This window comes from Mycteria americana, chromosome 2 (assembly GCF_035582795.1).
Source record: "Mycteria americana isolate JAX WOST 10 ecotype Jacksonville Zoo and Gardens chromosome 2, USCA_MyAme_1.0, whole genome shotgun sequence".
Taxonomy (NCBI): Eukaryota; Metazoa; Chordata; class Aves; order Ciconiiformes; family Ciconiidae; genus Mycteria; species Mycteria americana.
Genome location: NC_134366.1, coordinates 36,512,435 through 36,525,531, shown reverse-complemented (window position 1 = coordinate 36,525,531; position 13,097 = coordinate 36,512,435).

Here is a 13,097-nt window from a genome sequence, read left to right as displayed (position 1 = left end):
TGGGAAGGATAATTTGTAGCTGTTTCCTAATTCGTGTATTTTTTTCTTGTAAGTATTACATTTTTTTAACTGAGATCAGTTGGGCAGAGATCTTGGTGTTAGTAGTTGTCTGTAACTTCTGTGGCTTGCATTCTCCTTCTCTCTGCTTGGTTGTGAATGGGTTTAGGAACACTGTTTATATATGCTCCTGATTCTGTTTATGAAATAAAATAGCCTGGGTGACTCTTATACTGTGTCTCTAAACAAAGCTACTTAAACAGATACATACTCTCTCTAGTAATTTTTATATTTTCTTTAGTTCTAGATAAGGAATTCTAAGCATGGTCAGAACACTGTGCACTAAAGTTTTGCAACAAAGTAAAAAACAAGTCAAGCTAAGTAACAACACTTAGTGTTACTTTGTGCTAGTATACAATAGGCTTAAGTTCATAATTGAATTGCAGAGAATATTTAAATACTGACTTTAGACAAACCTGACGGTTTAGGTCATCTAGGTTTTTGTATAGCCTCAATTCTAGGCTTGGGATATAGAATGCAAGGTAATACTTGGTCTTAAACATACTGTGTTCCCAAATGCTTCAAAGAAGTGGCCACAAGAAGTTCACAACAGCTGCTACCCAGGTTAGCCCGAGACTGTGTGTAACGGAAAATTTGCACCCGATGACAACAATTAGAGACATACTAGTTTACACGTTGGGTCAAATAACTTCGGGGGGGGGGGGGGGGTATAAAGATGATGTGCATAAGGTGAAGTTTATTAAGGCTGTCACTTTGTCATTTGTCCTATGTAACTACAAATCTGTAGTGATGTTAAGCATTCGGTCTTGCAGTACTTAACCAAAGTGTTTCACTGTTGTGCTGCATGATATGAAAGAGGTGTGACCTAGTCAGCTGAAGCATGCTTTTTGGAAAAGCATCTTCTGTTGCGTGGTTTCACAAAGGGAGAACAGTTAGGCGTACTTACACCACCGCCGCCCCTTGCTAGTGGTCTACTCTGTTTAGCTGCTGCAGTCCTCTAGAACTAACATGAATTCTCCGGACTAGAGAAGGCAAACAATCTGGGATAGCCATTTTCTGTTGCTTCCTGCAAAAGCAAATTTTTTTGGTTGGGCAAATGAAGCGAACAAATCTTCCTCATGCGCCCAGTCAATGCCCTTCTCTTTTATACAGCAGTGTAAAGGAGAACACGAAATGCAGAGTCACGCCACGCCATCTGCAATACCTGTTGACATCACTTCTTGCATTGCTTACACTTTACTTCTGCATAAAGTATTTCAGGTAGGACTACCTCTGTCTATGGACAGGTAAGGAATGTTTTTCTGTATGATACAGAGCTGTAAATCCAGCACTTTGATCAAGTTTAGGTGAAAAGCAGAGTTTCCCTTAAGTAGGTCAGTAGTATGTCCAGACAGCGCAGAAAATGCCATCATCACACTTCCTCAGTTTAACCCAAACTTGTCATTAAACTGGAACCAATAAGCCCTAATACTTTTCCTTCTGCTTTAGATATGCAAGATGAAATACTCATTTAAAAAAATGGCCGAGAAAAAGCCTAGAAAAAGCTATGAGCCACTTAAACGGGTCTGTTGCATTTCATGAGGAAGTGAGAGACTGCCTTACACAGAATGATTTCTTAACCCTTGTGGTAGCAACTGAAGATTACGTCTTTGGTATCTAATAGCAGATATCTTTCACATTCAAATTAACAACCAAATTTATTTGGCAAAGCATTAAAGAAGGTCTTTGTTAACTAAGATCTGCAAACCTTTCTTTAAATCTGTTCTTGAAGAACAAGTGGCTATGGTAGGACCCGCTGTAAAAGGCTAGTGCTGCTTCCTGTGTATGATTACTTTTTAAGCTTAAAAAGTAGTTATTTCTCCGTTGTGCCCTTTTTTCTAAAATTTTTCTTCTGTTTTTGGTGGAGCTTTCCAACTGTGAAGGTGTCTGATACATTAGGGAACAAGAATGGAGAATTGTGGTCACCAAGAACCAATATTGATGTAACTGTTCCACCAGCCCCATCTGTGATTCCACCCTCATCCTCCTCCCAGTAGTGCATCAGGATGAGGATGCAAATTCTCTGCACAGCATCTCCAATTCAGTAATTTATGATCTGCCAAAGCTTCCAGGCTGAATTTTCTGATGCTAACCCAGTCCCATAATACGTGGAAAATAGCATCAGCAGTGAGCAGCACAGGCACAAGGTAACCCTCCAAGGTGCTTCAGTGTCTTTGTCTTTCAAGATTTACCCCAAAGGAAAGTAGTGACAGAGAGCTCCAAGTTGCATACAGATGTATCACAGGAGCTTGCATAGGTCTTTTTATTTGCTTTAAATGAGAAAAAAAAAAAAAAAAAAAAAAAAAAAAAAAAACAAACAAAAAACCCAACACAAACAAACAAGAACCCCAAAGAACAAAACCCAAAATTCCACATACAAACTCACTGGGGTAGAAAAATGGATCAGTGCTGTGTAGAGAGAGACAGGTCTTGCAAATCTCTAGATGGAGGAACCATGGGCTGTTTGGACCCCTCTTTTTCACTGCTCCATTTTTGCTCCTGTTCTCAGCATGGTGATAACCAGCCAGTCTTCTACTGGTTTGGTTTGTGGATCCAGGGTTATGAGATGCTTATTTACAGTACTTCGATAACTGTAAGCTGGCCCCTTCTGTCTCATGGTAGAAACCTTGTAGACTCATGGAGATAAAGAGAACCTGAAGGATGGCTAAAGGTAACCGATGTTTATACCCTATATGATGTTAGGCTTTAATAATTTGCAGGAACTCCGCTACCTTTTATAGGTTCTGTGGAAGCAGACACCTAACTCTCGCAGCAGTGCAGGAAAGAAGAACCGCTGAATGTTGATTACTAAATCATTGTTGATATGCGATTCCACTACACTGGCAACACAGATCTTACCAATATTGTGTAGTATCTGGTCTCACAACAAACACACAGAACGCCTTCATCAGGGAACATTCAACTGGTTGATGGCTCTCACGTGCACTGCTGGGATTTTTGGTGTGATCCGGACTGTGGCAGGATGGCAACATAATGGAGGGCTTTGACAGCAGGTGCTGTCTCCTGCTTGTCAACTTTCACAGTTTAATGTGCTTTCCTAATGCTCCTATTTCTTTTCTGCTCCTTGCTCTAGATGTCAGTTTTTCCCTTTCTCCAGGCTAATGGATTCTGTGCAGGATTGGGCAGGGAGGAGCAACATCTAGGGAACAAAAAGCCAATCTATTTCACACTGAAAAATCCCAGATGCCAAATCCCATGGTTACTTTACAGCTGAATTCCTCCTGGTTGAGGATCCTCTTCCATAAGGAGCTGCCAATTTGGATTTCTAGGTTGTGGCTTTAACAATATTGTGTTAATAATGCTTAGAATCTGATCTCTTAAAACAAACAAACAAACAAAAAAAAACAGAAAAAAACCCAACAACAAAAAACCAAACCCCCAAGATTTTAACCGTGCATCAAATACAACTTCAGTATGACTGAATAATTTGTATAGTTCCACAGGGCATGAACATCTCTGACAGTTTTTCTTCCTTCAGAGCAATTAATTCACTTCAGAGGAAGGTTAATTACAGGTAGTCAAGCTTCCCATTAGTGGAACATTGACTTTGCCAGCTGCTGCCCCTAGCCAGGTGCCAGGTTGCTGCTTGGCCTCCCTTGCTCTCGCTGGCTTGCTTTCTCCCTCGCTGCATGGTGTGGTGCACAGGCTAGTGCACTGAATGCTCTGTTCTCCTTGGCCGGAAGAGAGAGGCAAAAAAGCAGAGATAACAGGTCCTAACCTGCATTTCACGTTCCAAAGCCTTTCCTCCTCGTGTATCAGTGGACATCTGAACAGTGAAGATGCCAGCCTCGTCCCGGTGGACCACGTCCAGAGGAACATCTAGCAGGCGTGCTGTCTCTTTAGAGCAGGTAAGGAGGAGTTATTTGCCAAGCTGAAGACTAGCTTCTTGCTTGTGTCGACGTGTCCTTCATAACTTTACAACAAATATAAGTAATAATAAAAGTGGCTGATGCCAAATCTTCTGCTCGAGCAGCGATGGCAGCACGAGAAACTGTGGCTGTCGCTGCATGGCTGGGGTGGCCCTGGCCCTCCCTCCGGTGCAGCTGGCTCTCCCCAGGAGCGTTTGGTACCGTCACATCAGCTGCTAGCGCTTGAGGGAAACTGTAGCAAGAGCAAAGCTTCACTAAAAACCAAAAAATTAGTGCTGGGCTCACACTCACAGTGGAACATAAAGTGAAGGGATTTTTTCTTGTTTTAAAATAAAACATCCTTTCAAAGTCTAGATTTCCAGACAGTCTTATATACAGTGTGTTTAATTTCCATCTACTAGAGGCTAGAAAGGAACCCATACAGCAACCCATCTGAGGATTTCATAGAAAGGAGACAAGAGCAATAGGTCTTCAAAATATAAAAAGACAAAACCTTATGGAAGTTAACAACTGAACTAGATATTGACATAGCTGAGAGTGTTCCCTGGAAAGGGAAGTTCCTGCTGGGATAGAGTCACCCAATGTGGAGGGAATGTAGGAGGCCTGGATTCAGTTCCTACCTCAGCCTCCGTGGGTAACCTTGGACAGAATATTTAATCTCAGTTTTCCATGTATGAAGATGAGGTTAATAAAGACTCTTCTTCCATCATTTTTTTTTAATTTGGTCTGTTCTAGCTTTGGAAAACAGTGGGCGGATTTGCAAGAGGATCTGTGAAAGATGATTAAATAACTTTATATAAATCTATAAATAAGTTTATAAAGTCTATGCCAGTACTGACAGATGCAGAACATGTAAGAGTGGCCACATGCACACAGGGATATCCTTAAGGACTGGTCTATCTGGTCCCAAGCAGATGTTGCAGGAGAAAATGTGTTTTCAGATAGTCCAGTTCTAGAATTAAAACACCAAGAGGTTTCTTCCTCACATGGGCGCAGCGATGAAGGAACAGACAGCTTGCTTCAGTCCGGGGAGGGGGCTGAGCCCCATTTCTCAGCCCATGCTTATCCCACCCCAGCACTGATGTCCCCTCCCAGCGCTGGCAGGGAGGGCGAGGGGGACGTGTCCCCCCTCCTTGCTGAGCACTCGTGCAGTGCCTGCCAGCTGCACATTGCGGAGCAGTTGGAAATGTATGCTCGAACGCCAACACTTTTTAAAAATATTACAGAATCTATGTTTTAATACTCCCTTCAACTTCTGGGTTTTAGTGCATCTTTAATCATACCACACAGTTAGTTTAGCTCTCCAAAGCCAAAGAAACCTGGGATCTTTGCTACAGCAATCAGGGCCACTCGAGACGGTGGTTATCCCTGGGTTAATCAAAAAGCAGTTGTACAGCCCAGTCCAGAGGCTGACTGTACAGTCGAACCCACAAACCTCCCACTGGTAGCACCCAAGTGGGCTTAGGCTTGCTCTCCCCCCGCCAACCCCCCAGCGCAGTTGCCAGCTGCCAAGCAGGGGTCCCTGGGCTGCAGCCATCCCCCCCCCCCCAAGCTGGGGGGCTGCTGCCCCTGCTGTGGGCAAAGCCTGGGGGCTCCTCTCCCCACCCCCAGCCCTGGGAAAGACAACGTTCTCCTGTTTCTCTGCTCCCTCAGCCAAAACCAGGGCTTGAGCATTTCTAAGCCTGAAGAACTCATGCAGCTGAGCGCTGAGCGATGCTGGCTGGGAGCACCCTGGGGACCCCCACCCTCTGCCCTGCCACTCGCAGGGGAAGGAGGAGCAAGAGCTGCAGCCCTGGGCTTGCCGGGGAGTCAGCAGCTCCTTCCCCTGCTCTGGGGCAGCTCCGAAACCCACCGACCCAGCCGTGCTGTGAGCCCAGCTGCTCCAGTGGCTGCCTGGGCAGGTAGGACTGGGAGTAACTGGTATCGTGTTTGGCTTGTAGGGAGGGGAAGTGTTTAGAAAGCTTGAATCGTGGCCATTGTATTTTATTGTTTGAGTCCTGTGGGAAGAAGGTGCTACTTGTGCTCCTGATTTTTATTTCTTTTGAAATGGCCGGAGGAGTCCAGAGATGAATGAATAAAAAAATTAATTTGTTCCTTATGAGGGTCCCTGGTGTCCGCCTCTGACAGGGGAGCACAGAAGAAGAGCCACCCCAGCACCTGTGTCTGCTTCTGCCTCCTGCCAGCCAGCCCCCTTCCCTCTGTGCTTAACTTCGGCCTTGCCATACACCACCTCTCCATGCCTTCCAGTCTGCTACTTTTTTGTTTTCTTTTCTTTTCAGTTTGAGAAAGATATTTCTGTATTGCACCCCTGAGGAAGAGTCAGTGGAGCCTTCGTCCAAGGCACAGCCGTGCTACAGCACAGCGCTGGCTCCAGGCAAGCCTGCACAGCGGCCAGCTGGCACGGAGGGCGAGCTCGGGGGGCTCGGACCCCCCAGCTGGGCACTCCCAGGCTTTGCTGCCAGCCCCTCTGGGCTGTGTCCAGGTAAAACATCAAGTGATGGTTTGGCATCTACTATGTGTACCGCCGGGTGAGCAAGGGAGAAACGCGGTGTTACTGGCTCTCCGTGCCCGTGTGCATCTCGGCTGTCTCCAAAAAGCAGAAAAGCGGAGGTTTTTGCTCAGAGCCTGGTGTGGTGACACGGCCAGGTCAAACCCCACTTAGAGAGGACACATGAAATCCTGAGCCCTGGCTGGGGAAGAGACGAGGACAGTGAAACCAGGAGGCTGACACCCAACTAGGATGTATCGAAACTTCAGACTGGGAAAACTTTGGATGAAATCATTCTACCTGAGTTCCCAAACTGCAAAAAGAAACTTCTCCGGGCAATAGTGGCTTTTCAGCTACTGACAGAGAGGAAGTCTTCATCACCTGTTGGAAGAGCACAACAAGGGATGCGAAGGCTAGCAACCACCTGCTGCTTCATCTTTTTCTTTGTGACTGTTGCAAGTCTTCTTTGACTATCATGTATTAAAATGTAAACACTAAATTTTACATTTAATTACATTAAAATGTAATTAACTAAGGGAGGCAGGTAGCTGGGAAATTGCTAGACCTATGAAGGACATGCCTGTTTTTTAGATGAACTCCCCACAGCAGGCAGATCCTTGCTTAATTATTTCCTTTTTCAGCTTCTTCAAAAAATTTTCCACTGTACAGTTCTCCCTTGTTACGGTCCTTGCCGTGGCCACTAGTGTCCCGCTTTCTGGGTATTGTAAGCTGTGTAGGAAACGGGAAAGTGCGCGAGGCATCTCTAATGCACAGGAGGAGTAAGTAAGCAAAAATAATGAGAATTAAATAGGTAACAGGGCTGGAGTATCCAGGTGGGGGAAGTGTGGAAGAACCAGCTAAATGGAGACTTAGCTAAAGTTTGCTGCAAAATGGGAAGGTCAAAACTTATCTAAAAGCAAAAGCTTTGTTTTCTACCCATGCACCTATCCCTCTGCGAGGGGTCCTGAGCCCAAACCCCATGGAAGAGCGAGCAGAAGAGCTGATGGTTTTGCGCTAACCTGCCTCAGAGCATGGGCATTCCCATGCAGAAACGTACCTTTGAGGAGGTGGAGAGCATTAACATCAGCTTTGGCGCTTAGCAGGGAAAGAAAGCAAATGTGAGAGAAGGTTTTTTAATGAGATGGGCACCACAGAGATCTGGAGGAGGCAGATCTTCAGGCATGCTTCAGGTATTGTCATGGAGAAGACTCCTGCAGTAAGGCTAGAGATGAGGGGTAGGTTAATGACAGTCAAATAGGAACTGTCATGTCCTGCCCTTAGTGACATGTGTCACTCAAACACGTTTCTTATTGCTCCACTGTGACATGAGGAGCAAACCAGCGGCTCCTTTCCCCTACCCTGTGGTCAGAAACCCGCTGCTGGTCTGTAGGAATCGGGACTCGTCCTTCCAGCAGGAGACAGCAAGAGTGAGCGGGGGAGCATGGCTGTGATTTGAGTTGCTGCCCAGCACTCCGTGTGTCACCGGGGGCAAGAGGCAGCTTTTCCCTTCCGAGTAGGACCAAACTCTGCTCCAGCCTGGATTCAACCTCTCTGTTCTTTTTTAAAAGGCATCTTTGGCTTTTTCTTGACCAGAACATCTGTTGATAGCTGTCCTTTAAGGAACTGTTAATGGTGACTCCCTTTCTCCCGGAATAGGTGCAGTTTCTGTCAATCCCTGTGACAGCCGTTAGTCTGCTGAAACAGAGGTGCTGCAAAGAGAAGGGAGGATGAGGATGGGAGCAGGAATGTAGCCTACCACTCGCTTCCTGGAAACAACTGCAGCTTCTTCTGGCTCACCAGAGCGGTAGACTGGGAAGTGTGGCAAAACAGAGTGTAATATTTATTTATGTTCTTATTTTTAAACAAAACTGGGGAGATTCAGCTATCCTAAGCAGAGGGGTTTTATTCATATTAAGTGTAGTAACCCTCCGAATGGCAACGCTTGGTTCCAAGTCCACATTGGCTGGAGTAATCACTCTGAGAGAGTCATCTCACCTCTGCCTGTCCCTCCCCTGCCATGAAAAAAAAGCACTGAACTTTATTTTTAAACAGCGAGTTTCCAAGGTGTCGTAGGTGTTACCCTCTTTAAAAAAAACAGTCCAAATTGCCAAATATCCCCTTTGAGACAGTTTCACTGTCTCTCCACCCAGATAGTCCATGTTACCCCAGGGATGAGCCGGGCTGGGTTAGCAGAGGATGAGCAGAACAGGTCTGATGGCTTCCCCCCTCTGCGCTCTGTCTCCCAAGCTGAGACGCTGTTTTGCTCCATGGCTTCTGCACCCCGGTCAGCCAGCACGTTATGTGATGGTAAGCAAAGCTGCTGATATTCCAAGCATTTAAGATATCCCCTTTGCCAGGTATGTATTTTTACATGAATAAAACCCATTCCCTATGTTAATTTGGTTTTGGCAGAAGGCTGAGGAAGCAGGGAAGTTTCTCGGGAGTGCTCTGTGTGTCAGTTGAGGGCTGCGAAGGTGCCGTTGCTACCTTCACAAGTTCGGAAACATGCTTGATGCTTGCAGATGACTGGAGTACAGGAGTTCCCTTTAACAACATCATGGCAAAGTCTGCACAGTCTTACGGGAACAGGGTGGTTCCAGTGGTGTAACTGGGATGGCTTACGAGCACAAAGTTACTCAGGTGTTTGAAGGACAGGAAAATTATGTATATCCCAAGGACACTATAAAAAACCTCTCTGGCTTCTATAAGAGCTTGCTCCCTTTTGGGGATCGGTCTGGGTGAACTTTGCTGCAACAGCTTCTGTTTTCTTACCCCTTCTCCCCTCGTCCTGTAAAGCACACAGAGGGAGGGAGCTCAGGGAAAGCATCCCTGGAAGCGCTGCAGATAGCTCGTGCCTCCTGCGCTGCTGGGATTCCTGTTCGCCTGGGACAGACCTACAGTTGCAACCCCTGTTGTGTGTGTCGCGGTGACATACACATACACAACGCCTGTTGTGTGTGTCGCGGCGACATGCACATACACAAAGCCTGTTGTGTGTGTCGCGGCGATCCCTGTCCCGCTCAGGAGGAGCACTGGCTTCTTCCCCCTGCCCTCCCAGCTCGTCGGGTTGCACGGTGCCGAGGGAGGAGCAGCGCTCCCCGCCAGCTTGGGCTTGTGAGCCACGTCCATGTGTCACCCCAAGATTAACGTGGGCTACAGGTGATAAAATGATGGCTGTCTCCAGCAAAGTCTGGGTCCCAAAGATGAAACCCACTCCCTTCAACAGCTTCTGGAGGAAAAAATAACTCCTGGCTCCTGCTTCCGTCGCAGCACAACTGCACGGGGAAGCTTAGCAAAACCGAGGGAGAGGGCTTTGACCGTCTCTGGTTGAACCGAGAGCAGCTGTCGATGAATCCTGCTCTGGGCTTCAGCACCCACCTACCCCATCGGGTCTGGTGAAATGGATATAGGGAGGTAACCAGGGTCTAAAAGCAGCGTCTCTGCTCATCTCCTGCTGAGCCTGGTGAGCGGCAGAGAGGATTTCCACTCGAATACCTACCCGAATAGCTAAAATCATCCTCTGCGGCATGTGGCAATATAAACCTTCATTTTCCCGCCTGCTGAAGCCACCTGCTGTTGTCTCCTCCTGTTTTCTACTTTTAGCTCATTAGTTCCCTGCGACTACACTGTGCAGTCTCGCTGCCTTTTACCGAAGGCACGTCAGAGGCGACTAAATGCATCCGAGCAGCTGTTTGACCCGTTTGCTGCTGAAAAGCAGCGCGGACCAGCGTCAAGTCCCTGCTGAATAACAGTCCCAGGGAAGAAGCAGCTCTGAAACTCTGACAGCTCCAAACGCTACCAAGGTCTTTTTGTCACAGTCTCCTCTCTAACTTGTTCTGGGTGAGAAAGATGAGCCTCCGTGGCTATAGTGATAATTTTATGAGTTGGCTTCTTAAATATCGTCACAACTGCTCATTGAAAGACACTGCCAGCTTACTTTCTTGACAGTGATATCCATGCAAAAACTTCCCATAAGCTTCTACTAATCACGAGGAATGTGAGTGGGACTCTGAAGAGCTACCCAAGAATTTCCAAAATTTCACCAGGTGCAATAGATCAGGCTTAATCGGGGAAGGCTCTGCTTTGATTCCCTTCCTTTGCTGGGAAGGTAGTCTTCCTCTCTAACAAGAGAGAGTGTTATCTAAAGCAGCATCACGTTTATATTAAAAATACAGTTCCTCCTTGACAAAGATGGAAGAGAAAAAGTGTCATGTAGAAGGGATAGAGTTAGACAGGCAGGATTTCCTGGTCGTCTGGGTGTGTGGCAAAAGCCAAATGGCATTCATGAGCTTCAGCGACGGGAAGAATAGTGAATGCACCAGAAGCGAAGCGAGAAAGGAGGTGTAAGGAAGGGATTTCTCGTTGCTTTGCTAAACCGTACTGGAACACGGGCGAGGAGAGGGGAAAACAAGCTGCAAGGCTGAAGACGGCAGTGCAAACTGGAAAATTCAGAAGTAGCTCAGGAAGTTACTGAAGAAGCAGGAAGGAAAAAGGAAAGGAAAGGTATGTGGGAGACAGAGGGAACAGAAGAATCTGGAGAGCAACAGTTTGTGGAGAGAGGAAATCCTGGGATACACCAAGGGACGGCCATGCTGCGATGAGAGCAGGTGGCTGCAGAAATTTCGTGACCGCTGTCCATGGAGGAGAATGGGACTGAGCGGGATGAAGATGCAGAAGACGTTATGCTTGCCCGAGAAGTCACCTCTGGCAGTGGATGACGCTACCTGGAGCTTTCTGCTTGATCCACTTTCCACAACCAGTGCTAAGACTTTCCCTACCTGCCAAGCCCTCTCAGTGTCCCCTCGTCTCTCCGCAGCACTGTGAGCTAAGTCACCCCCTTGCCTCCAGCTACAGCGAAGTTTCTTATTACAGAAAGTTGTTTTGTGATGAGTCCATTTGTATGGTATTTTGCTGAGTACAAACTATTAACATTTGAATCAATAACTGCAGAACTTGCAAAATTTCAAAACAGCAGAGAGATTTGCAGAGAGGAGAAGGTGATGTTTACAGTCCTAAAGGGTTAGCAATAATAAAGAAGCAAAACTTCAGTTTCAGGGAGAGCTACAGAAATAGTCTTATTTTTCTTCTTGCAGTTAATACATTGTTTTTCTTCTGGAGTCAGACGACTCTTTAGTTACTGAGTGAACAATATGGATTTTTCACTACTGCCCTCCTCCTTTTTTTCTTTCCTTTATGCTGGCATGAATTCGCTCTTCCTGTCAGACATCGGTTACTGCAAACCCACAAAGATCTCATCTGCTTTTAACTTCCTCCTCTCAGCTCAGGGTCTGCACTGCTTCTTCTCCAGTGTAGTGCCAATTTCGTGCCAGAAACTGGCTCTGCTGTAGCTAGTGTCTGCCTGAGCTTGAGATCACGCTGACCCCAGCTTTTCCGTCGGCGGCAGCTCCCGGAGCCCACAGCTGCTCCACCCAACCCTCTGGTGAGACGTTACCACCACTGGAGTCCTGCTCACAGGACACCAGTCATCAAAACAGAGCTGTAAAATATCCAGGGGCTGTTTTTGAAGAACAATCCCCTGAAGGGACTGCTCAAGCATGTTATATTGAACCGGTCTTTCAGTGCCTCATGGCGCTGCTTCTTCTCTGCCCTCTCCAAAACCCAATTTGAACACGCAGGGTTTCCCTAGAGCAGCAGTAAGGCTCCAGCAAACCCTGACTTTCACCAAGCCTGTTCTCAGAGGCAAGTGGGAGCCCTGCAAACAAGGAGACCTTCAGAGGCACGAAGAGTGCTTTTCCCCATAGTTCATTGCCTAAAGCACAACCGTATTTGTGCTGATGGGAACAAGTGTACCAGCTGCTGTGCAGGAAAGTGTGAAACCGGGGTGCAGGTGGAAGGCAGTGCCCTGCACAGGGCTCCCCAGGCATGAATCATCTATAGAAATCCTGGTAAAAGACTTCACTTTCTGAATTCAGCCTTCTGGCATGGATCAGGGCGGCACTAGGACAAGACTCCTGCCACAGGACATGGGTACCAATGCACAACAGGACTGACAGTAAACCCCCCTTAAGGAGCAGAGGGACGGAGGCACAAAATACTGTTCAGTAAAGAGGAGAGGGGCGGGATGCAGGTGGAGGGAGCGGGAGACGGGATAACAACTGGGGAAAGAAAATCTGGTGGGAGCTTAAGGTCAGTGGTTGAAAAGGGAAGCAGGGTGGAAAACAAACAGAAGAAACAGGAAAGACATGGCTGCGAGTTGGGCAAAGGAGAGTAGGGACTGGGTATGAAAATAAGCAGCACTGGAGGTTTGTCTTGCTTTTTCTGTGTAAATACACATCAAACTTCACAATTAGCCACCCGTGTTGAAAAGCAAGGATCCTGTTGCCCTGAAAACGTAAATGTGAAGCCACTAGGGAGGATAGGACTGTATTTTATGAGAAAAAGAGCTGCTGAACAGATCTGCAGTGACTGTGACAGTGCCTCGGGTGTGTTGAATCCAGCCTGTTTGTGGGGTACAGCTCCCACAGGGTGACTTGCTCTCTGCTTTAGCGCTTGCTACCCTTTTCCCTTTGGCTTTTGCTGGAGGCAAAGGAAACACTCTGCAAATCATTGCCTAGAACATCAGCCTTTCTAAGATCAGATTTACCTATAGCACTTGGGAAGGATGGTGTGTTTTATCTATGCAGGGATGTAAAATCTGCCTT